General features: G+C 46.8%; 1 pseudogene; it reads left to right on the top strand.

The window, feature by feature from the left end:
- Nucleotides 1-16,774: 16,774 nt before the first annotated feature.
- On the top strand, nt 16,775-21,756 carry LOC132221091 (nucleolar protein 14-like; annotated as a pseudogene).
- Nucleotides 21,757-21,973: the final 217 nt, after the last annotated feature.

Here is a 21,973-nt window from a genome sequence, read left to right as displayed (position 1 = left end):
TAGGCAGGTATGCAAAACTTGGTGTTTATTCCATGGAAGGAAGGGCGGATGGGAGGCTGGAGAACAGGCACTGTTTGATATGAGTTTAGAGCTGGAGGTGAAGATTTCAGGGTCTACAATATGTGTATGTGAGATGAGCCACTCCACCCTGTGATCCATGCTCATACATGTAGGAAGGAAAGGATCATACTATCATAATATGAAGCTGGAGGCTCATAGACGAGAGGAGGTAGAGACCTGGGGCATGGACAAGAGAATTCATGTTCATCTCAGTCAGAATCCAAGAAGGAATTCAGGTAAAATGCTCCCGTGCCCTTTTTCTCATGGGAGTGACTATGGAGCATATAGATCTGGGCTCAGTTCAACCTCCATCCCTTCCCAATCAGGGAACCCTGGGACTTCCTGGAACTTCAAGTTCTCAGTCTGTGACATGGGGATAATGCCATCCTTTTGAAAACTGTGGGGATGAACAAGTGCTATAAACTGCATAAAGTTCAGTGCTTGACTCGGTGTAGAAACTCCATAAGTGATAGTATTGTCTTCTGGATTTTATTCCTTCCTCCTCACAGGGAGCAAATGTAGAAAGGGTAGGAAGCCAAGAGCACACTCGATGCAGCCCTGAGGAATCGGGAGATCTTTCTGCAAATGGAAGTCCAAAGTAACAACCAGGCTATGGCACACCTTCCAGGTGACTCAGCTTCCGCCACACCATGATTCCTGGAATTTGAAGAGATCAGCATCAATATGGTGTTTGTGTTTCCATGAAGGCTGAACCGTTTATTTCCAGCTTGTCTATCCTCAAACTCGGCTTCCCCCTTTTTCATCAATCTCTTGCAGCCCATGACCAGATAGTTTGATTCTCTTTGCTTCCTTTTAATTTTTCTTTCATTGTGTAGTTCAAAGAACTATAGGATATCCAATAATTATGTTTCATTATTTATTTATCATTTACTTATTTATTGTTTCAATCGTTTTTTAAATGAAGGGGAAGAATACTGGTAAACATATAGCAGGAGGGAACTCTGGCTAAAGTCAGGAAGAGGTGGGGCTAGAAAAGGTTTCAAGATTCTTGGGGCCATTTTTAAAAATAGGGTTAGGCATATTTCAGGAATGAATCAGGCATTAGTTAACAGGAGGCAAGAAGGTACAGTGGATGACCTCTCTAAATCCCTTCTGCTATAAGGGCCATATGATTTACTGAACTCATCATCATCATCGCCATTGCCACCATCACTTCCATCATCACCATCACCACCATCATTGTCATCATTGACATAGCATACAAGTGAGAAAAACCAGGTGATGCTCTAATTCCAGGCCGTCCTTCCCTCTTGCTCATTGCCTGTCTGAATGGTTGTTCTTATTCACCACGTGCCATGTATTTCGAGTTCAAAATAATCTGAGTCAAAATGATATCCTGACAAAGCTCAGGACGAGGTAAGCTTCACTAAAAAATGTATGTTTCAATGAAACCAAACAACTTAATTGGAAAGACCAACACCCTGCCAAAAAGAATCACGATATAACCTAAGGTGAAAGATACCTCCTATAACTAAGGGCTGAAAGGAAATGTTTAGATTATCTAATCCAACCTCCTACCTGAAGAGGAATTATACCTATAAGTGGATATAAATATAGTCAGAAAAACGAATGGATAAATGGGTGGGTGAGTGGATGGATAGATGGGTGGATGGGTGAATGGATGGGAGAGAGAAGGGGAGAGGAAAAACTGAAAACATACAGTGGCCGAGGGTTAGGCCAAATATGGCATCATTATCATTTTGAAATCTGGTACAATTCTAGCTTTAATCTTCGGCCACCCTGCTTCCACTTGGAGAGGCAGGGACTACCCCGTGCCTCTAACTTCACCCACCACTGGAAAAGTGCATCCTCTGGTGGTTGCCCTGCCCTGAGGCCAGCCTCCTGCAAGAAGAGGTTGGGTGATGACCAAGTTTTTTGTCTGTGGTTTTTCTTCTGCATGAGACGGAAATTGTGATTTCAGTTTAATATGAAATATATATTTGGTCTTCATCTCCATTTCTGGCTCAGAGATCCTAAAACCTTGGGAATTTCCTGTGAGGAGACGGATAAAGGTGTGTTTTGTTATGTCAATGAGTGACTTTTGAAAACCCCAAGGTCGCCTGAGGACGGAGGCTGACCACCTGGGAACTTTTAGTCCCACCTTCCCACCCACCCCACCTCTGGGCGAAGCAGAGGGGCTGAAGATTGAGTTTAATTGCCAATGGCCAGTGATTGAATCAATCGCGCCGATTGATTCCCCCTAAAAACCCCAGAGTTCGGGGAGCTTCCCCGTCGGTGAACCAGAACAGTTCCCACCCCGAGCTCCCAGGAACAGAGCTCCTTTGTTCCAGACCTCGCTCTGTGTATCTCTTCATCTGGTTGTTCATTAGTTTCCTTTAATATATTTTGTAATAAACCAGTAACCCAGTGAGTAAACCGGTTTCCCGAATTCTTTGGGTTGTTCTTGCAAATGAATCAAACCCAATGAGGGGGTCCTGGGAACCTCCGATTTAGTCTGTTGGCCAGAAGCACAGGTAACAATCCTGACTTGCAATTGGCACCTGAAGGGAGGGGGAGGCCACTTTGTGGGACTGAGGCCTCCACTTGTAGGATCTGACGCTACCTCCAGGCAGACAGTGTCAGAACGGAGTCGAATTGTAAGACACCCAGCTGGTGCTGAGACCTGCTTGGTGGTGTGGGGAGCTCCATGCTCATTGGAACTGAGCAGAGGATCCTGCTCTCTGTGCTGCTGCTCTCCCATGTCCGGACCTGTGTGTGCGGAAGACCAGGCCAGAATTCACAGCTTTAGAAATTTCTATTGAGACCTCCCCTCAGTGCTGAATGCCTCAGCAGCCTGCATCATTTGCACTTCAAGCTCAATATGTCCAAACACAGACCCACGTGGGGCCCCTCCCATAGCTGACCCTTTTGCCGTGTTCTGTATCTCAGTTGAGCAAGACTGGCACTCACCCAATGAGTAAAGCCAGAAATCAAAATACCATCCATGACCCTGCCCTCTGCAAACAATTATAAAGCACGGCACTATCACCCCCAAACATCACTCAAAACAGTTTTTCCTTCTTTTCTGGTCCCACCACAGCCACACGTAGGGTCCCACCATCGCTCCTGGACCAGAGTAGCAGCTAAGTGTTCTCTTTACAGCCACTCTAGCCCCTTCCACCCAGCAACCAGAATTACCTTTGCATCTGTGGTACACTGCCTTTCATGGAAGAGTAAAAGGACCCAAGAAAGTACACATGTATTAGTGCATTTGTGCAAGATATATATAGGCAGGATCAACCAAAAACGAATGTGATTGATTACCTACAGAGGGTGGGTGGAGAAACTGGAAGGAAAAGGGAATGGAAACATCGTGGAAGGGAGTGGGAGGATGGCCTGTCTCTGAACTTATCTTTTTGTAGCGTTCGGATTTTAGAGCCATGGCAATGTTTTGCATGGCCACAGAATTAATATATAAATAATAAAGAAATAACAGCCAGGATGTGTGTGTGTGTGTGTAAAGAGTGTGTGTGAGTTTAGAGGAGGAGGGTGGAAGGATCCAAAAATGGAATACCAAAGAGTAAAAAAAACAAACCCACTGTATTAAAAAGTAAATAAAAGAATGACATAACTACACTGAGGGGAGTGGGGAAGAAAAGACCTAAACTAAGTAAGTTTGAAAAAAATGTATTTTTACTTTATGCTGTCAAAGGCTCAAAACAGATTCCAGATGTTGAATGTGTTGTTCATACTTATAGGTTAGCATTCTTAATTTACTATATGTGTGTTACTAGATTAAACAAATAAGTAACTATCTCTGGATAAAAGAACCGGATTCCTCACTGTTAGAGAAGGGAAATGAAATAAATACTTTAAGGCTACACAAATATCCTATTTCTTCTCATCCTTTCTTCCACTAATTTTAGTATCCATTAATGATTCTGGGCTGAAACAATTATCCCTACAGTGTTTGCCAAATTGTGATTTTTCTACTTTCATCATTTCTTCTACATTTATTGTTTGGAATTCTACTGTAATGAAGAATTGTTTCTTAACCCCCATTTAAAAAATTTATTATTGTTATTTTTAAATCCTCACCCGAAGATATACTTAGAGAGAGGGAGGAAGAGAGAGAGAGAGAGAGAGAGAGAAAGAGAGAGAGAGAGAGAGAGAGAGAGAGAGAGAGAGAGAGAGAGAGACATTGATGTGAGAGAGAAACATCTATCGGTTGCCTCCTGCATGTGCCCTGACCAGGGATCACACCTGCAACCCAAGTATGTGCCCTAACCAAGAGTCAATGCCACAGCCTTTCTGGTGCATGGGATGATGCTCCAACCAACTGAGCCACTCAACCAGAGCCTTAATACCCATTCAATCGTTATTTATATCCATATGGAAGAATGTATATTTGTGGCTTAATATCCATGACTATCATTTATCTTGTTGTTCAGCTTATTCCCTATTTGGCTCTTGAGAGACCCTTTCCATTGGCCCTTTTTTCCTTTTGTTATGCCCCCACCATTTTTTGGGTACTATCTTCATTTTTGCCACGAAAATGTTTTTTGGCCCATTTGTTCTTTCTCTGTCCTCACCTTGCAATTATCCAAGGAACTCTGGATTCTCTTGTTATAAAATGATACTTAGAAATCAAGATCTGGCTGCTAGATTTGCTCTATAGGACTGGAGTGCTATTCCTCCTAGGCCCTCTCAGCAGACAGAGCTAGAAAATAGATGTCTAGTCACATGCACATGCTTCTATATCATTGTCTATGTTCATCTATATCCCCCTTCTAAAATCTACACACCCTCTGAGTGATTATAAAGTCAGTGTTTATTAACATACAGTTCATTTTCAAAATGTAAAAGAATCTACAGAAATGAATATATTTTTTCATCAATCTGTTTACAAACTGATGGTTGTTCTTGTCCAGACACTGCTGATAATGCAAAGCAATGGAAACACAAACATCAAGAATCATGTCAGCACAATTAGTTAACTGTTGCCTCTTTTGTACCATAAACTTTATCTTTTATGTATCCCATTAAAAAAGTCTAGTAGATAAATTTTCTTTGTTCAAAGCTTAGTCTGGCTTTATCCGTTATTTCAAATCAGTTAAACCTGAAAAGGAGTGAAAATTAAGTGAGTTACCAGCTTTAAATTGTGTCCCCGCCCCCCTTCCCCCAAAATGTAGACACATTGTGAATAATTATAAAGGCAGTGTTTGTACTTCAACTGCATTTTCAAACTTCCAATAGCATTTTAAGATGAATTTCCTTTGTTCAAAACTTACTCCGGTTGAAAAGGGAGAAACATCAATTGAGCTGTCAGCTGTGAAAGTGTGCATACATGTTTTGGGGACACCCTGCATATTGAACATCATTAATAATGTACCTCCAATTCCAATCCAATAACACAGGGTTTCTTCTAGCCTTTCTCATTTTCTTATTTATTTTTAATAAATGTCAAAAGGACAGAAGAGTCAAAGTAAAGAGTCTCTTAAGAGCCAAATAAGGAATAAACTGAGTAACAAAACCAATGATAGTCATGGACAATGACCCATAGAATAAATATACATGATTCCATATTGATATAAATAAATAATTGAGTAAATAATGAAATGGAGGAACAGTTCTTCATTACAGTAGAATTCTAAACAATAAATGTAGAAGGAGTTGTGGAAGTAGATAAACACAATTTGGCAAATTAGTAATAATTGTGTCAGGCAAGAGTCATTAATAGATGCAAAAATTAGTGCATCTATTAATTAATTAGTTTGATGAGAAATAAGATATTTTCATAGTCTTGAAGTATCTTCCTGAAAATACTTACTCATTGAGAAGGAAAAAAGATAGTATGTTAGCAATGAAAAAAATTGACAGGCACAAGTTGAACAAGTGATCAAACGTTAACATCACCAATTATGACACATGTTGACATCACGTACCTCCTATCACACTACACGGATGCAACATCGCAGAAATGCACAGCCTGAACTTAAAAAGAGGAAACATCAGACAAACACACATTGGGAGACATTGTACAAAATAACTGGTCCATACTTTTCACAAGCCCTATGGTCTTGAAAGATAAAGACTGAAGAACTATAAATGCAACGTGAGATCCTAGGTTGGCTTTTGCTCCAGAAAAGGACATCCCCATGTGGTTTTAATAAGTGTGCTATGTAAGATGCTAACATTTGGGGGACCCGGGTGAAGAGTATGTGGGAACACTTTGCACTATTTTAGAAAAATTTTAAAGTCAAAAATTATTTTAAAATAAAAAATTTTAAGAAAGAGTTTTTTTTTTTAGAAAGCTGAAATAGTCATGACCTGCCTGGTTTCCCCACTGTTCTTGGGATACAGACCAAAACCTTAAACGTGGACTCCAAGCTCTTCAAGTCCCATCACAAACAACCCCAGTCCATCCCTCCAGCCTCCCCTGCACGTCTCTGAGCTTGTCACCCCATCAGTTAATGGAATTTGTCATCTCTTCCCCTAAGAGCACTTGCTCGTACCTATTACATTAATGTCTGCTCCTCCATTAGACTAAGTTCCACAAGATCAGAGACCACACATTGCACAGTTCCCAGCAAGCAGCAAGCACTCAGTGAATATTTGTTAATTAAAGGAAGGAAACAAATGGTGAAATTGAGTGCAGGATGCCACAAAGGCTCATCTTTCCTACAGCTCAAACAAAAAGTGAGACAAGTCTGACCCACCACGTCTCAGCTGCCTCTTTTTAATTTTTCCAAATATGATCCATTCATATGGGGACCCGGTGTTAGATAACCAGGTGTCCCTTGTAGTTCTCCTAGTAGTCAGGCTTGACAAGCAAATGTGTGGACATTGTCTCTACCCATGGCCTTGAATTATACTGGGGAGCCTTCTAAACAGAGAGAGAGAACCTCACCCCAAGACCATGCTGATGTGCCTTGAGGGGCAGCAGAGAACAGATTGGGCAGACTCTGGGGTCAGGTGCCGAGGTCCATCATGAGAATAATAGTTCTAGGTAACATGACTGCAATTAATATATACAAGACCCAGAGTTCGGCACGTTGCCCACCTTATCCTGTTTAGTCCTCGCACAACTCCAGTATCATGCCATTTTGTAGGAGAGGAAACAGGCATAAAGAGGAGAAAAGACTTGTCCTAAGTTCCACAGCTAACAAGTGGTGTCAGGGCATTAATTCTGTCTGTCCTACAAACTTTCTAAAATTGTTCTGTCTCAATCATTCTCTCAAAGAGGTGAAAACTGTCCCACTTGGTGGATGTTCCAGGGGTCAGAGACCACCCTGTGCTCTCCGGGAAAGTGCGAATGTGCAGAGAAAGGACGGTGGTGTGGGCCACTTCCACTTTGAGAGACTGCAGGGTCACCTCCATCCCCTGAGAAGCGAGAGGAAAAGAATCCTATTAACAGGCTTGAGTTTATAAGGGAGGAAGGCAAAGCTGTAAGAATCCTTTGTCCTGGAGGAAGGCAAGCCTGTCGACGCGCCCAGCTGGACCCGTCATTGCTGGACAGGAGGCGCTGAGCAGAGGCATCCCATCAGCCTGCCCCAGGGTCCCTCTCCCCAGAACTGGGCCAGCCTCCTCCTCCTGCACCGTTGCATTCAGAGCCACACACCGAAACTGGAGGCTCTGAGTGGCCTCTCACCTCTGGAGGGGCCAGGCAGGAAAGCAACCATGAGCCAATGTTTAGCTCAGGCGACAAAAGGCCCTTTGATAGGACCCTGGCCTTAGTGACCTCGTCCCTCTGCAAACAAGCTAGGATTCCATTCAGGGAAGGCAGGAACAGGAAGTGCATTGGTGAGGAAGCCCTTGTCCTCCAGACGCGTGTGGCTGCACCGAGCGCGGGGCTGACTTTGGACCCTGGCCTGCCTATCAAGCTTCTGCTGCTCCCCTCTGATAAGGCCCTCCTCACACCCAGGAATGTTGCACCTGCCCCGAAAGAGATAGGATCGGGGCCAGGTAACCATGTGGAGAGAGAGCAAGGGCTTGTATCCGCACTACTCTGGGACTGAAACCTGTCCTCTCCAGCATTTCTAGAGGCCTGGCTTCCTCTGTGCAGTGCCCCGCTTCTCGCTTCATCTCAATTATTTCAGCTGATCACCTTTCCAAGGCAAAATCTAAACGGGAAAACTCAGCAGGTGCTTGCAGCTCCTCAGGGAAGCAGAGGTGCCGAGCAAGCACAGCTGGCGTGAGAGGTGGGCACAGTGAGCTTCGAGGAAGCGAGGGGCCATCCACCCGGGGACAGGTCCGGGAGGGCCCTGGGCCAGCTAGGGTACCTGCTAGGCCCACCTTCACTATTCTAGGATCGTCCTCCCTGGCACACTCTTTCAAGTCCCTCCACAAATTGCAGAATGATCGTTCTTTCCTCTCTTCCCCCAGGAGATGTTTCTGGGGACAAACAGAAGACCCTCTCCCAGACGGGACCATTTTATCACCAGGAGTGCATTCTGAAGGGGCATCCCCAGAGGGGGGCCCCCCACCCCCCACCCCCCAACCCCCCCCCTCCCCCAAGAGCACAGCCTCAATTCCCTCCTAACTCGGGGAAGGAGAGAGGAATGTTTTCAGGGCTTTGGAGGAAGGGTCAGGTGAAGTTCAGCCAGTTTCAGGACGAGTTGATCAAGAATGACTCTTGCAAGGAGGGCCTGTGCTCACAGATTAGAGCCATTGTTTGGACCGTTTGGAGATATAGTTAGTATTTATTTTATGCTGAATTTACTCCCGGGCCATATATTTTTGTTTCTTCAGTTTCTTCAGGGGTATCTTTTTCTTCTGTGCAACCTCCTCTTCTGTTTGGGAACAACCTGCTCTTTTTCAGTAGGATCCTCTCTCTCCGTGTGGCAGGGAGAGCTCATGTGTGAGTTAATCTGCCCATGAGTTCTGTAAGTTTTGCTCACCTGGATGTGCTCAGCGACCAGAGAATCTACATCTAAACCCTTAAGGTCAGCATTACACTCTGCATTTTTGAGCACGTGCAGCAAAAATTCAACACTCTTTCTGGGCCACCGATCTTGTGTCCAGCCCCCCTGTTTGGCCTGGGCACACCTACCAACTCCATTATTGTAACGGCAAAATGGCACATTGCTTCTATGAAGTGACATCCTTCAGATACTCGGTGTCTCTGCAAGTATGCATACCCTTGATGGCCTGGGCAGTTTCATAAGTGTTGTTAAAGTTAACACACAGCTTTGAACCTTCTGATTGGCATGATTTTGTGGGGTTTTCTGGGTCAAGTGGATAGCGAACCATTTTCAGAGGTCGCCTCTGACCACTTTAGAGAAGCGAAAAACCATTAGGATTTTATCAGGAAGGGTGGGAGAAATGGCTAGGTCTTGTGATATTGTAATTTATAATAAGATATATATTTGGTCTTCCACCTGCTCCTGGCACTGAGCTCCTAAAACCCTTGGAATTTCTTAAGTGGTAGAGGTGATAAAGGTGTCCTTGTTATGTTAATGGGGTGACTTCTAGAATGCCCTTAGATCACCTGGGGGCGGGGGGGGGGGCTGGCGGGGGAGGGAAGGGGGGCGGACTAGTTGCCAGGTGACTCTACCAAGTGATCAGAGGGTTGGAGCTTCAGTGCACCGAACTAGCTTCCATGGAGGAGAGAAGGGATGGAGGTTGAATCTATCACCAATGGCCAATGAATTATTAATCAAACATGTCTGTGTAATAAAGCTGTCATTTACAACAACATAAGAATGGGATTTTGAGAGTTTCCCAGTTGGTGAACACATGGAGGTACAGGGAGAGTGGTGTGCCTGGAGAGGGCATGGAAGCTCTACCCTCTTCCCACAGACCCTGCCCAATACATCACCTCCATCTGGCTGTTCCTGAGTTATACCCTTTTATAATAAACCTGCATCCTGTGAGCTGCTCCAGAAAGTGAATCAAACAGATGCAAGGGGTCATAGGACCCTGCGGTCTCTAGCTGGTTGCTCAGAGCACAGGTAACAACCTAAGCTTGTGACTGGTATCTGAAGGCAGCATGGGCGTGACAGTCTTGTAGAACTGAGCCCTTAACCTGTGGAATCTGACGCTATCTCCAGGTAGAATTGAGTTAAATTTTGCAACACCCAGCTGGTGTCTGAGAATTACTTGCTGGTGTGGGTACCCCCCAACCCCAACACATACACCCTGCACACACACACACTCACACACACACACACACACACACACACACACACACACCCTGCACACAAATTGGAACTAAGTGCAGAAAAACAGGGCTAAAGTCATGTGCATGAAAGGAATAGCTACTGGGAACAAAGACATGAGAGGGCCACTGTAGGAAACTCTCAGTCCACTAAAAGAGAAGTAGTATATTAACATATCAATGTGCCCCCCTCTCTGCCCCTTTAGCATCATTGCCCGTCCCTTTCCTTTGCTCCAGCCCTGCCCTGTGCCCCACCTCCCTGGATACAGAGGAACTCAACCAGACTTGGTACTTTGGTCTGGACAATGAAAGCGGAGCCATGACACCTGGGCTCTGGGGAGGGGAGAAGAAAATAGAAGAATCAGCTGAACTAGAAGGAAGGATTCTTGTCATTCTCTCCAAGGCTGAGGAGGGAAGGGAATGGGAGAGCATGTGAGGTGAACTGTGGTGGGATAAGAAGGGATCTCTGACAGTTGGTCGCTCCCTCATCAAGAGCCACAGTGAGTGCCACTTGGTTTTCTCTGCATCCAGCAGGATTTGAAGAAGGCAGGCTTCTCACTGGACCCATCTTGTAGGGCTGTGCGTGAGAAGGGGGCATGTAACCTAGTCAAGGTTTGTGTGCCCTACATTTCAAAATGCCGATATCCAAAACATCAGAGTTTGGAGTAAGGAAAGGTTTATTGATCTTAGAAGGCACCAGCTCCAGAAGACAGAGGGAGTTAAAGCTTCTACTAATCCATCTTAAGAAAGCCTAGAATTCAGGCTTCTTTTATGTCAAGAAAAGGGAGAATGGCAGAGCAAGAGGTGTGTGACATCTGGGCACCAGCAGAAATCCAAGGAAGAGTTCGAAATCCCTGAATTGTTTTGTTCCCATTTACCCTTGCTGATCCTAGTCTGTCTTGGGGCTCCTGCAAAGCTTTACCAAAAGCTCAAGCCTCCAGTAGAATTCTTCTAATAATTATCAAATCTATAGCTGGAAGCTACTTGCCTGAAGCCCATGGAAAAATGTAGGCTGGAATTAAGATAGAGTTAGAGAGTGAGCATTTCATTCTGTTACAGGCATGGTAAGCAGCCCAAAGGAGAATGTAATCTGATGGGGAGAAGAGAAGCAGGGCAGTGCACAGATTGAGCTGGGTTCTATGCATAGCCTCGAAGATCCTAGATGCAAGATGGAGACCTTGAGGCTGGCGTTGCCTCCTGGTAGGATGGCCTCGTTGACGACCATACGGCATTCTCTTGTTCAAGTTCCAACTCTCTGGGCTGCTGTCGGCCATTAGACAAAGCATCCTCCAGACACGTGTACATACAAAACCCAGGAGGTGTGGAGAATGGCAGACCCCACCAGTGGTCCCAGCTCCTCACATGACTCTGTACTGATCTGATGAAGTGGCCACCACACCCCCAGGCCTGGCCTTTGTCTTCCTGTCCTCCAGGGGCCCTTGGCCAGGTGTAGGCTATCTTCATTTTCTCCTTGGTTTCGCTGAGTTAAAGCTGGAATTATTTTCAAAGGATTTTACAGAAAAGTATAAAAAAGACAAAAATCCCAAAATAAGGAAGTAGAAGAACCATGAAATACAAGAGTCTGTGGAGTTTAGATTCCTTATTCAAGTCCAGCCACAGACTAACAAGGCTGGCAAGAGTTAGTTCTGTGGCTTCATCAAAGAAAAAATAATAATTAAAAAGAATAAAGTTGTAATAAATGCATACCTATTAATAATCATTTTAAATGTAAATGGATTAAATGCTCCAATCAAAAGACATAGGATTGCTGAATGAATAAGAAAATAAGACCCATATATATGTTGTCTGCAAGAGACCTATCTCAAAATGACAGACACACAGGCTGAAAATAAAGAGATGGGAAAAGATATTTCATACAAATGGAAACACACAAAAAAATGCTGGGGGTAATAATACTCATATAAGACAAAATAGACATTAAAACAAAGGTTATAAGAGACAAAGAAGCCGAAACCGGTTTGGCTCAGTGGATAGAGCGTCGGCCTGCGGACTGAGGGGTCCCAGGTTTGATTCCGGTCAGGGGCATGTACCTGGGTTGCGGGCACATCCCCAGTGGGAGATGTGCAGGAGGCAGCTGATCGATGTTTCTCTCTCATCGATGTTTCTAACTATCTCTCTCTCTTCCTCTCTGTAAAAAATCAATAAAATATATATATATATATAAAAAAAGAGAGAGACAAAGAAGGATATTACATAATGGTAAAGAAATCAACCCTACAAGAAGATATAACCCTTGTAAAAACCCAACATAGGAACACTTAAATATATAAAGCAAATATTGATAGACATGAAGGGAGACATCAATAATAATACAGTCATAGTAAGGGACTGTAACACCCCATTGATATCAATGGATAAATCTTCTAGGTAGAAAATCAACCAGAAAATAGCAATTTAAATAACACACTATCTGAATGGATTTAATTGATATTTTCAGAGCATTTCAGCCCAAAGCAGCAGAATACACTAGTACATTCTTTTTAAGTGCACATGAAACATTTTCTAGGATAAATTATATGTTAAAACACAAAACAAGCCTCAATAAATTTAAGAAGATTGAAATCATATCAAGAATTTTCTCTAACTACAATGGTACAAAACTAGAAATCAATTACAAGAAAAACTAAAAAGCACACGAACACATTGAGGCTAAATAGCATGTTACTAAACAACGATGGGTTAACAATGACCACCTTCTTATACTATATACAAGAATAAACCCCTAATGGATTAAAGATCTAAGTGTAAGACTCAAAACCATAAAACTCCTAGAAGAAAACATAGGCAGTAACTCTCTGACACTTATCTTAGCAAATGTTTTTTTCTGATGTATTTTCTAATGTTGGGGTAGACTTTTCTGAAGCAAATACTGAGCTCACATATGAAGGATCTAAAGACAGTGGGCATTCCAGGCATTGAAAATAGCAGGTGCAAAGGTCCTGAGGCAGGAAAGCACAGAACCCTTTCCACAGAATGTGAGCTTAGCTTGGGAGCAGTGAGGACAGTGGGGCAAGGCGAGGCTGCTGTGGGCTGCTGTAGCGCACGCAGAACCTGGCAGGCCATGCTGTAGGGACTGGACTTGATGCCTAGCAGGGGACCGTTGGGAGTCTTAGGCCAGGGGAATGACATGATCAGGGCTGTGTTTTCGAAAGCTCACTCTGATTGCTATGTGAGGAATGGATGAAAGGGAGAAAGAGGGGATTCTGGAGAGGGAAACTGAGTTTAAAAAGCACTGATGCCTTGAACACTCAGGATAAAGACCCAAGGTGCCTGGGCCTGAGCGCTGACTTCAGGGGCGGTGCTCGGAGAGCAGACGCAGCCTCCAGCCCTGAGCGCCCTCTCCTTCCTAAAGCACATCTGTCCGACCTACTGCCTCCTGTGTCATCCACGCTTCCTTCTCAATGGACAGCCTGGGTTAGGGCGCAGATGGGGAAAAATGCAGCCACCACCCCATTCTGAAGTGCAGGCTAAGCCACAAACTGGTTTGAGCCCGTCGGTTCAGAGCTGGCTGCAAGGCAAGACCCACTTGGCCTGGCTCAGAGTGGCCTCTCCGCATTCCTGTGCCCACACTCCCCCCCCCCTTCCCCGGGGAGGCCAGGGCAGAGGCAGGGCCCTCCTCCACCCCTTCCTACCCAGACAGGTGGCAGCGCCCAGCTCCACTTACATAACCTGAGCCCAGGGCATTGCTCCAGTCTCTTGTTTGGGGCTGGGTGGCTTCTGGAGGCGAGATTAGTAGGAAGGTTCTGGATCGGAGATGGAAATAAGAACCAGCTTCCAGTCCCGGTAACCCACTAAGCCCCAATGGTTTACACATATCCACAACCCAACACGCCAGGCTCAGGTGGATCCCTCAACACTCACTGCTCAATAGTCTTTTCTCCTGTTGTGAGAAACGGGAGTGACCATTGCCTGGGGCCAAAGGATGTTGATTTTAGACCTCTGCTCTGTCACCAACATAGGCAAGCAACACAGCTTCTCTGGGCTTCGTTTTCTTCGACTAGAAAATAAGAGACTGATCACTTGTGTTGAGTACACCTCCCCGGGGAGAAAGATCAGAGGGGCGGTGCTTAGAGAAGTTGGATCACAATACCGTGTAGAAGTATTAATAACAATATGAATGACAACAACAAGAACAGTCATAATAACTTAGTCTGTCCTCATCTTTGGCTGCCAGTGCACTGAGAATTCTTTAACTAGACCTCCAACCAAAGGCTGAGGCTGCCCTCCTGGCCCTCATGCACCACACTCAAGGCTAGGACAGCCCCTCTCAGCCCCACTAGGTTAGGGCAGCTTCCGCATGGCACTGAGCATGAAGGCTACACCACCTCTCTCTTAGCTGCGACACAGTTGTCCTGAAGTCCCATCTGGCTAAAGTAAGTGACAAAAGGTGGCAGGTTCAATCTTGGTCGGGGCACATACCCAGGCTGCGGGTTTGTTCACCTGCCAGGGCCTATGAGAGGCAACCAATTGATCTCTCTCTCTCTCTCTTTCTCAAAAAATTAAAAATAAAACAAAAAGTAAGTACAAAGGTCGGGAGGGCAAGAAGCTAGAGATCATTATCAGTTCAGAAACAGCAGTTGCAACTGCCTCAGGCAGGCAGGATGGAAACTGCCTCCTAAAATTGAGACCATTTGGTGCCCAGAGACAAGGTTAAAAGGAGAGAACTAAGCCAACCAGAGAACAAAATACAAAGCAGCTACATGTGCCTTCCAAGTCCTAACCTCCCACTTCCCCACAAGGAAGCCCCTCTCTCCCAAGGTTTTTCATGGGTTTTCCATGCCTGGCCTCCCTCCACCACTGCCCTTCCCTCCCTGGCACTTAAGCTCATGAAGTTAAGCCAAAGGAACGAATCTCTAAGAACGCACGTATCTACGTCCAAGCAGAAGCAGCCAAGACCACCAGGCACACACCTGTCGTCTGACAAAATCACATTGATGGACTCAGTGCGCGGAGGGAGGGCGGGCATTCCAAAGGATCTTCAGAAGGAGGCTCAACAGGAGGGAAGAGCCTGAGGTGATTCCTGCTGAACATTTTTGAGGAAAGTCTCAGGGAAGTGGGGTTCAGTTCTGAGTTCATTGCTGTTTCCAATGCAGGATGAAGACACAGGGATCTAATGAGGGATTGGATCAGCCGTGGGCAAACTACGGCCCGCGGGCCGGATCCGGCCCGTTTGAAATGAATAAAACAAAACAAAAAAAAAGACCGTACCCTTTTATGTAATGATGTTTACTTGGAATTTATATTAGTTCACACAAACACTCCATCCATGCTTTTGTTCCGGCCCTCCGGTCCAGTTTAAGAACCCATTGTGGCCCTCGAGTCAAAAAGTTTGCCCACCCCTGGATTGGATGCCGTCATGAGCGGATGGCCGTTAGCAGTTGGGTCTCCCCAGCAATAGATGGGTAGAGCAGAGCAGCCTGGGAGTATCTCTGGTGAGAAAGCTGTGCTCACTCAGAGGGAGGCTCTTTATTCTTGGTGACACTTCACATCCGCAGCGTGACTGTGAGAGAAGCAACGTTTCTGCTAATTTTGCGGCTGGTTTTGTCTGTGTCTGTCCTCCCAACCCGATTAAGGGTGGGGCTGCTTTTTCATTTCTCATTCTGAGCTGATTGTTACTCTTTCACTTTGGGACAGAGCTGTGAGTCTTCCACGTGCCGCATTGATTATAGGACCTCGGGTGGTATGTCTCTCTACCTGTCACCTATCTATCTGTGTCACATGATGACTAGGGACATGGCTCCTGCACTGGGGCTGCCTGGTTCCACCACTTGCTTATCTCTTCCATCTTTGGCAAGATGTTTATTGTCTTGTCTCCCAGTTTCCTCATCTGTAAAGTAGGGAAGAGAAATAAGAGCACTTGCCTCATAGGATCCTTGTGGAGATTAATTAAAGAATGCAGGCGACGCTCTCAGACCAGTGCCTGGCCCTTAGTTAGTGTTCAATAAACATGGGTTCTTTTTCTTCTTATTTTTTTAATTTTAAAGGTAACCTAACTCCTGATTAAAGATGACGGGTTTACTATACACATTTTCTTCTCTCCCTTCAAGTAATAATAGACTCCTCTAAGTAACAATAAAGAGTGAAACTGTGAACTCTGAGCAGTGAAGAGACCAGTAGAGAGGCTTTCAGCAGATGAGGGAAGTTAATAATTATGTGGGGGAGGTGGGTAAATGAGACCGATGGAGGAGTGACAACTGGTGAAGCTGCGAGCAGAACCCAGGGCCTGGAGGAGAGAGTGACTGGGGGAGACAGGCCAGAGCAGGGGTCGCCAGGCCCTGCCGAGCCCAGCGGACTTGGGTCTGGGAAACGCCCCTTGGAGTGAACCCAAGGATGAGGCATGGGCTTGAAAGAAGGGATTTGCTGAAACCCTGCTGCCCAAAGCATGCAGGAGCCGAGTACCAACCTCCCAGGACAATAAAACAGTCAAGCATGTGCTCTTGACTGAAATCGAACCCGGGACCCTTGCACTAAACCAAACCCAAACAAACGAGACTCCCAGGCAAAAACAATGAAGGGCCTTTTCCCTTGACAAATGGAATCGTCCCAGGAAAATATACCCTCAGTGGCACTTAGATGTCCCCACCCCCCCGTGTAACCACTGGCTCCCCAGCTCCCCAGGCTGAAGCAAGGTGAGTACAAGTTCACAGAACTCCCAGCCTCAGGCTTTAAAATGTGAAGAGACAGCCAAGGACAACCAGATATCTTAGAGGAGCCTTTACCATGGGAGGTGAGGGGGGTGCGCAAGGGGCGGGAGGATTGTAACCAAACAGATAACTTAGACAGGAAGGAAAATCTTAAAATATTTCAATGAATACCCTCAGCGATATTTATTATAGCCATTAAAAAAGGCCACAGACTACTAGGAAACGCTAAGTGTAAGAATAGGAAAAAGGGATTTAATTTTTAGAAATTAGGAAACATACACATAGATGAGTATGTATATCTACATAGATCGATGACGTATAGATAGACTGGAGATAGACGGAGAGAGCGTTGATGCTCGCTTTAAAGGGTAATGTGTTCTGTTAAAGTAATACCACTGGCACCCGCTCACCTGCCCCCACGCTTCAGGAGAGCGTTAGCGGCTCCTCTGACACCTCTGGGGCCCTCCCTGACCCTCTCTCCCCCTCCCCTGAAGGTGACCCCAGCCCACATTTTGGTCATGCCCTGGCTTTTCTTTGTGTTATCCACATATGCATCTGTCCCTAAGGCTTAAGCGATGCATTGTTTCGTTTTCTTTCTTTTTTTTCTTTTTCCTTTTTAAATATATTTTTATTGATTTCAGAGAGGAAGGGAGAGGGAGAGAGAGATAGAAACATCAATGGTGAGAGAGAATCATTGATCGGCTGCCTCCTGCACGCCTCCTACTGGGGATCGAGCCCACAACATCACCTGGGAACTTGTTAGAAATGCAGATTCCCGGGCCCCGCCCCTGACCTTGGGAATCAGAAACTCTGGAGGTGGGGCCCAGGCCTCCTGGTGTTTGAGAACCACTGGGCTCAGCGAAGGCACAGAGAAGGCACAGAGGCTGGCCTGCGGGGGTTGTGAGGGCGCAGGCTTCCCTGGAGGGAAGAAGCCAGGTGGAGACGGATGGGAGCCCAGGTGGGAAGCACAGGAACTCGGGAGAATCTGTCTTATTAGAGGTAAAATAATCTACTGTTGTTCTCAAACAACATGGCTGCTATTTACATATAGCAAACATAAAGGAAATGTGTGTGTTTTCCCCCAAGTCACCCAAATTCTCCCCTCACCAACACATCATCTAGCTTAATGTCGCCTTACAGTTTTGTAGGAAAGCACAGATAATGTTGACACGGTTATAATGACGCCGCGTGTGCCGTTCTGGGGTTTGCTTTCCTTAGTGTTTGGTGGTGGGCTTTGGGGCACATTCACCAATGAGTTTGCATGCTTACTGTGGTTTGTGCTGTTGTCGTTTACATCTGAGGCTGTGGTGCAGCAGAACCAAATAATAAAATCATCAAATAATGGGCTTTCCATTTCAAAAGCTGAGGCACAGGCCAAAGACAAACACGTTGAAGGTAAATAAACAGCCAGAACCAGTTTTCCTGACCTCAGAAATGTGATCAAGTGCGCTGAGCTGGGCAGGGCTGCGGAGGCAGAAGGAGGGTGCCTGTGAGTCCCCCCCGCAACCCCCCCCCCCCCCCGCCACCCCGGGCCTCCTGAGCAAGGCCGGGCCATCTTCCTGAGAAGAGCCTGCAGGAGTCACGGGTGTGGCCGAGGCCCCCCCATGAGCAGCAGTGGCTCTAGGTCCAGCTGAGACAACAACCTCTCACGGCCTGGAGGCATTTGATGATGAGTTGACCCTTGAACAACGCAGGGGCTAGGAGGGCAGACCCCGCAGCCAAAAATCTGCGAATACCTTTTGACTCCCCCCAAACTTCAGTGGGCCCTCCGTATCTGTGTGGGATTGGTTCCGGGACCCTGCTGGATACCCGAACCCACGAGTGCTTGTCAAGTCCCTCCTATAAAATGGTGTAGCCCAGTGCCATCGGCCCTCCGCACCCGTGGATTCCCAACGGCAGATCAAAAATACCAGATTCACGAAGCCCACAGCTGCGGAGGGCGGATTACATACTTACTGAAAACATTCCAAAAGAGGGACCTCTTACCCTTTGGGACAGCTTGGAAGGACCTGGAAAATGCTAAGTGAAATAAGCCAAATGGAGAAAGACAAGTATCACATGATCTCACTTATTTGTGGAATTTAATGAAAAAAATGAATTGACCAACAAAATAAGATCCCAAGCAGGAAGGCCTGGGACGGACGGACACACCTCGTTGTGGGGTTGGGGGAACGAGAAGCAATAAACCAAATAACTTACCTACTTATGCGCATAGCCATGGACAAGGGCATGAGGGTAGTGAAGACCTGGTGGTGGTGGTGGGGGAGTTGTGAGGGGTAGGGGCTGGGAGGAGGGGAGAATGAGGGAGGGATGGGAGTTATCTGTAATACTATCAACAATAAAAATATATTTTAAAATGAAAAGAAAGAAAAAATCCACGGATAATTGGACCCTTGCAGTTCAAACTTGTGTTGTTCAAGGGCCAACTGCATAAACTAGACGTACAGACTAGAAACTTCTGCATTAAGGGTCGGAGGGCACACAGGTTCTGCAGGGACCAATGACCAAAGAGGGGAGGAGTCAGTGGGCATCCCGGTGGGCGCCAGCGAGAGCAGATAATGGCAAACTACCAGGCACAGGGCTTGGGAAAGCAAGCGCTGGCAGGAGGGCGTGACAAGACTGAATTGCCCGGAACTGCCAGGATCTGCCCCTGGAGCACACCGGGGGCAGGACACACAGGGTCCAGGGGCTTGAGAAAGAAAGTACGTCTCGCTATAGAAAATTTAAGTTACTATTTTGGCACAATTGGGTATGCAGGTAAGATTCATACACGCTACAACGGTACAAGGTTTCTTCATGTCTCGCAACAACCGTTATTATTGTAATTGACTGTATCCCCCTCAAGTGACTGTCCTGTGTTTTATGTCATCATTCTCCTACCGAGTCAAGTTGATGGCGGCCCGTTTTGGAGGCGGCGAGCTCCTTAGAAGACCTTGATAAAGGTCACAAAGAACTGATTGAAGCGCTCACTGCGAAGCCAACGCAAGAGAAGAGGGAGAGACGAGTTTAAGGAGCAGATGCTCTGGGGAAGCTGGACCAAGACCGGAAAGAAGCCGTCTCTCCCGGCCCCCAGAGCACCCGAGTCGGAGATAAAAGGAGAACCTCAGGCCGGGTGCATATGACATGACGGGCCGGGAGCTTGGCTCTGAATGAAGGCACAGCCCTCGACCGGTGGAAGCGGAAAAGGATGGGCAGGACCAGAGGCAGCTCAAGAGGCTGGAGGCTGAAGGACTCCGAAAAATTCTTGGAAAGGACGAGGATGAAAATATTAAGAAACCAAAGCATATGTCAGCGGATGACTTAAGCGGTGGCTTCGGACTGGACAGGGTTGACAGGTGTTTGCTTTCTTACTGAGACGGGAAGATGAACGTCAAGGAAGAGCAAAGCCGGGGAGCCCGTGATGGGCAGGACGAGGAGGAAGGGGTGGGCGAGGGGGTCGCAGGGGACAGTGGCGGCTCAGAGAGCCCCTGGGACCTGGAATCTAAGGAAGGCAGTGAGGAGGAGAGTCAGAGCCTAGGAGAACAGCGGCAGACGCCTGGAAAAGGCCAACAGTGAGGGCGAGGAAGCTTGAGGAGCCGCCAGAACCGAGCTGCCTATTCGTTGGCAGCTCCTGAGTCCCATAGGGAACGGAAATCTTTATTATCAGGAAAACCGGTGGAAGAGCAGCTTTTGGGGGTGGAGCAAATTCAGAAATACAACCACCCAAGTCTCGCAGCCGGACACAAAGCAACGATAGAACGCTGGCCGGCTCCCTTTTGGAATATGTTGGAGATTTGGCTACAGATGACCCCCCAGGCCTCAGGGTAATGGATAAGTTGGTTGCACAGTTCTATGTTTGTTGCCAGATGTTTCCTACAGTTCGTCCTCCGAGATGCCTCGCAGGAGATGGAAGGGGTGACTGAGGAGAAAGCCCCAGAAACATTTCCAGGATTGGACGTGCCCATTTATTTGAATGTTGGGGGGATGCTGTCTTCAGCCTTGACTTCTGGCTCCCTGTCGTGGCTCCTGCTATGGTGTGATGGCCAGCTGCTCGCACAGTGCCGCGTCCTGTGTCTCCAAGAGGCCGGGAGGGATCTCTTGGTGCGCTGTGTGCTCCTGGACCACGTGTCTCTGTCTCAGAGGTTCAACCCTAGCTGACTAATTCTCTTCTTGGGGTTCTTTACATAGCGGCTCCAAACAAGCCAAGCCAAGCTCATGCTCTGATGCAGCCTTTCAGAGCACGTGGGAAGAGCTGGGAGTTGCTCCTGGTGTGTGAGGAGGAGGAGGCCATGGCATCATGGCCAAGGAGAAACCTCTCCCTGCACCGGCCAGGGGACTGGAGGCCCGGCCAGGGTTTTCTGACTCAGGTAAAAAGCCGTGTGCTCATGTATGGCCTGTGGCCATCCTTCCATGGCGTGGTGAGGCCCCTGGAAACCCTCCTGACACCGTGCCTGGCCACTGCAGCTCGGGCTCCAGCAGCTGTCTGTAAGCTGAGGAACAGAAAAGGAAAACCAAGGGAAGTGCTGGCAGCCAGGGATCTGTGAGCAGAGCCAGCCGGTGCCACTGGTACTCGGCACCCCCTGCTGGTCAAGTCCTCAAGTTTGGAACAAAATAGGGAAGCAGGAAGGAGGAGCAAGAAAGGAAAAGGCTGACCCACAGACATAACCGTGAATTTAAAGGACCTTCTGGAAACATCCCGCAAAAACAACCAGCTCCCGGCTGGGATGCAGCTCTCAGAAGTCACGGAACGGATGCGGATGCGGAAAGAAAGGAACCGTGAAGCAGTCTGGCTACACAGGAAGGTGAATGGCCAGCTCTGAAGAAGGAAAAGTTCAAAAAATAAATTTAAAAAATGATCATTCCCCTAATGTGAACAATTAAGATCGTTTCTATTTACACCTGCTGCCCCACCACAATGATTAAAAGTGCCCCCTTTCACTTTAAAAAGTGTCCTAGTCTTGCCCTGACCGGTTTGGCTCAGTGGATAGAGCGTCGGCCTGCGGACTGAAGGGTCCCAGGTTCAGTTTCGGTGAAGGGCGTGTGCCTTGGTTGCGGGCACATCCCCAGTAGGAGGTGTGCAGGAGGCAGCTGATCGATGTTTCTCTCTCATCGATGTTTCCGGCTCTCTGTCCCTCTCCCTTCCTCTCTG

This window comes from Myotis daubentonii, chromosome 18 (assembly GCF_963259705.1).
Source record: "Myotis daubentonii chromosome 18, mMyoDau2.1, whole genome shotgun sequence".
Classification (NCBI taxonomy): domain Eukaryota; kingdom Metazoa; phylum Chordata; class Mammalia; order Chiroptera; family Vespertilionidae; genus Myotis; species Myotis daubentonii.
The sequence above is the reverse complement of the archived record's forward strand: the minus strand, read 5'-3'. Positions and strand labels throughout refer to the sequence as shown.